Source organism: Hyla sarda, unplaced genomic scaffold (genome assembly GCF_029499605.1).
Source record: "Hyla sarda isolate aHylSar1 unplaced genomic scaffold, aHylSar1.hap1 scaffold_1299, whole genome shotgun sequence".
NCBI lineage: Eukaryota > Metazoa > Chordata > Amphibia > Anura > Hylidae > Hyla > Hyla sarda.
Window position 1 is genome coordinate 72323 of NW_026607922.1, and position 4378 is coordinate 76700.

Consider the following 4378-nt stretch of genomic DNA (forward strand, 5'->3'; position numbering starts at 1 on the left):
CCTTACAGGGTTAAAAAGAAAGATTCCTACTTTCATTGCTACCTGCTTGCTGGCTAGCCAGCTAGCCAGCCCTGTGGGCCTTGCTGCTGCTGCAGCCAATAAACAAAAGGTGGTGCTGCTGCTGCTTCTGCTGCTTCTGCTTCTGCTTGTGTCTGGCCCCTGTTGGAGCGTCCAGGCACAGGACTTCTGCTGCTGCTGACTAAATGGCCTCCTTAATTGGATCATTTGAGTAGCCAACACACCTGTGCAGGTAGGGCATGACATGATAGGCAGCTGCCTTGATAGCGGGTGGGTGCTGAATGTTCCTAATTGACAAAATAAGATTAATGCTTATGAAGAAATATAAAATCTCATCCCTTCCCCAATATCGCGCCACACCCCTACCCCTTAATTCCCTGGTTGAACGTGATGGACATATGTCTTTTTTCGACCGTACTAACTATGTAACTATGTAACATAACATGGGGGGGGGGGGTCTCCTGGCTGTTCACACAGGTGTGTCATTGCTGTACATTGACCATGCATTGCTTCTGTGGTATTGCAAAGGCAAAGACAAATGCTTCCAGCCATCCATTGCACTAATGGATTGGTCATCAGCTGGCTGTCTATGTCCCGCATCAATATAGACCAAAGTACAGAGGGTTAGGCTATGCTATTGTGCACCTACCTGATGCATCAGAAGGTGCGAGGCCCTTGCTAAATTCTGTGCACAGACTTTGAGATCTATGCTTTAGACTGTATCTAAACCTGCTCCAACATGGACTGACATTCTGGCCTACTTTCAGCCGATGCGACTTGTCTGTCGCTGAACAGTCGCTTTTTATGTATTCAGCACCTATGTATAATGTTGTAAAAATGCTCTAGAAGCTAAAGTCGCAGAAATGTCACACATATTTGGCCTGCAACTTTCTGTGCGACAAATTCAGACAGGAAAAATCAGTATAAATCCTTAGAAAATTATCCCCCAGTGTCTCCATCTGCTGGCGGTATTGAATAAGCATTGCTGCACTGATGGGGTATGCATTAGACGAAAAAAAAGAAGAAAAAGAAGAATAATACGCCCAGAAAAGAGGCGAAAAGGAGAAAAACGTAAAAAAACGTGAAAAAAAAGTAAGAGGAAGAGAAGGGAAAAAAAGGTGGAAATGGGTTTAAAAGTGATTTCGGCGGAGAAATATATATATATATATATATATATATATATATATATATATATATATATATGCGCACACACACACATAGATATAAACGTATTCTCCGTTGAGATATTGCAGCCGCTGCTGTGTCCAGGCCCAGGAGCCTTAGCACTGTGCTGTGATGTCACTCAATACCACTGACATCACTAGGTGTAAACAACATCTCTCCTTTGCTGTGTATGTGACTATGGAGCTGTTTGGTGATGTCGTCTATTACGGCCTTCATAGAAGCAACAGGAGATTGTTGCATCCATCTTGAACCCTCAGAACTACAGTGCTATGATGTCACTCACTTCCACAGGCCTTGCAGAGTGTAAACAACAACAACCCAGCTTTGTTGTGTATGTAACCAAAGGGATTTGTGATGTCACCTAGAACCTTCACAGCAGCGACAGCTTTATGAGGAGCATCAGCACTGCTCTGCCTGAGCAGAACCATCACCGCCATAGGTTGTCAAATAACCCGGATTTAACCCACACAGGTAAGTCCAATGGGGTGCAGGCATGTCCTCTATGCTTACAGCTTCCCGTGGGTGTTGGTTTGATACCGTTTGGGGACAGCCAAGGAGGCATCTGCAGGCAACAAAGGTAGGTGTGTGCTTGTGTGTGTGTTTCCTATGCAGATCCTAAGCCCAGTGTCACATGCAAGTAGGAGGAGTAAGAAGGGTTCCTGGCAAATCCGGGTTATGGATTGCATTTAAAAAGGCCCCGTGGGAGTGCAATGGGCCCCTGTCTTGCTGCTTAGCAATAATGGTATGGGTTTAGGTTCTGCTGTGTGTACTGGTGGTTGACTGCCCCCCAGCCCAGAGTGTGCATGGAAAATTGTCTGGCAGCCTCCCTGACAGCAAGCAGTGATAGTGCCCATGAAGGGGACCTTGTTGGGCCCGCCCCTTTCACGGTTATCGCTTCTCGGCCTTTTGGCTAAGATCAAGTGTAGTATCTGTTCTTATCAGTTTAATATCTGATACGTCCCCTATCTGGGGACCATATATTAAATGGATTTTTGAGAACGGGGGCCGATTTCGAAGCTTGCTTCCGTCGCCCTATGCATTGACCCGATATGGCAGTATCTTCGGGTACAGTGCACCACCCCCTTACAGGGTTAAAAAGAAAGATTCCTACTTTCATTGCTACCTGCTTGCTGGCTAGCCAGCTAGCCAGCCCTGTGGGCCTTGCTGCTGCTGCAGCCAATAAACAAAAGGTGGTGCTGCTGCTGCTTCTGCTGCTTCTGCTTCTGCTTGTGTCTGGCCCCTGTTGGAGCGTCCAGGCACAGGACTTCTGCTGCTGCTGACTAAATGGCCTCCTTAATTGGATCATTTGAGTAGCCAGCACACCTGTGCAGGTAGGGCATGACATGATAGGCAGCTGCCTTGATAGCGGGTGGGTGCTGAATGTTCCTAATTGACAAAATAAGATTAATGCTTATGAAGAAATATAAAATCTCATCCCTTCCCCAATATCGCGCCACACCCCTACCCCTTAATTCCCTGGTTGAACGTGATGGACATATGTCTTTTTTCGACCGTACTAACTATGTAACTATGTAACATAACATGGGGGGGGGGGGGTCTCCTGGCTGTTCACACAGGTGTGTCATTGCTGTACATTGACCATGCATTGCTTCTGTGGTATTGCAAAGGCAAAGACAAATGCTTCCAGCCATCCATTGCACTAATGGATTGGTCATCAGCTGGCTGTCTATGTCCCGCATCAATATAGACCAAAGTACAGAGGGTTAGGCTATGCTATTGTGCACCTACCTGATGCATCAGAAGGTGCGAGGCCCTTGCTAAATTCTGTGCACAGACTTTGAGATCTATGCTTTAGACTGTATCTAAACCTGCTCCAACATGGACTGACATTCTGGCCTACTTTCAGCCGATGCGACTTGTCTGTCGCTGAACAGTCGCTTTTTATGTATTCAGCACCTATGTATAATGTTGTAAAAATGCTCTAGAAGCTAAAGTCGCAGAAATGTCACACATATTTGGCCTGCAACTTTCTGTGCGACAAATTCAGACAGGAAAAATCAGTATAAATCCTTAGAAAATTATCCCCCAGTGTCTCCATCTGCTGGCGGTATTGAATAAGCATTGCTGCACTGATGGGGTATGCATTAGACGAAAAAAAAGAAGAAAAAGAAGAATAATACGCCCAGAAAAGAGGCGAAAAGGAGAAAAACGTAAAAAAACGTGAAAAAAAAGTAAGAGGAAGAGAAGGGAAAAAAAGGTGGAAATGGGTTTAAAAGTGATTTCGGCGGAGAAATATATATATATATATATATATATATATATATATATATATATATATATATGCGCACACACACACATAGATATAAACGTATTCTCCGTTGAGATATTGCAGCCGCTGCTGTGTCCAGGCCCAGGAGCCTTAGCACTGTGCTGTGATGTCACTCAATACCACTGACATCACTAGGTGTAAACAACATCTCTCCTTTGCTGTGTATGTGACTATGGAGCTGTTTGGTGATGTCGTCTATTACGGCCTTCATAGAAGCAACAGGAGATTGTTGCATCCATCTTGAACCCTCAGAACTACAGTGCTATGATGTCACTCACTTCCACAGGCCTTGCAGAGTGTAAACAACAACAACCCAGCTTTGTTGTGTATGTAACCAAAGGGATTTGTGATGTCACCTAGAACCTTCACAGCAGCGACAGCTTTATGAGGAGCATCAGCACTGCTCTGCCTGAGCAGAACCATCACCGCCATAGGTTGTCAAATAACCCGGATTTAACCCACACAGGTAAGTCCAATGGGGTGCAGGCATGTCCTCTATGCTTACAGCTTCCCGTGGGTGTTGGTTTGATACCGTTTGGGGACAGCCAAGGAGGCATCTGCAGGCAACAAAGGTAGGTGTGTGCTTGTGTGTGTGTTTCCTATGCAGATCCTAAGCCCAGTGTCACATGCAAGTAGGAGGAGTAAGAAGGGTTCCTGGCAAATCCGGGTTATGGATTGCATTTAAAAAGGCCCCGTGGGAGTGCAATGGGCCCCTGTCTTGCTGCTTAGCAATAATGGTATGGGTTTAGGTTCTGCTGTGTGTACTGGTGGTTGACTGCCCCCCAGCCCAGAGTGTGCATGGAAAATTGTCTGGCAGCCTCCCTGACAGCAAGCAGTGATAGTGCCCATGAAGGGGACCTTGTTGGGCCCGCCCCTTTCACGGTT

At 46.0% G+C, this 4378-nt stretch overlaps 1 non-coding gene across 1 annotated transcript; it reads left to right on the forward strand.

Moving 5' to 3' along the window:
- Positions 1-2093: 2093 nt before the first annotated feature.
- LOC130304937 (U2 spliceosomal RNA) lies at positions 2094-2284 on the forward strand. Its single transcript, XR_008854643.1, has one exon. It is a non-coding gene; the product is annotated as a U2 spliceosomal RNA (small nuclear RNA).
- The last annotated feature ends 2094 nt before the right edge of the window (positions 2285-4378 follow it).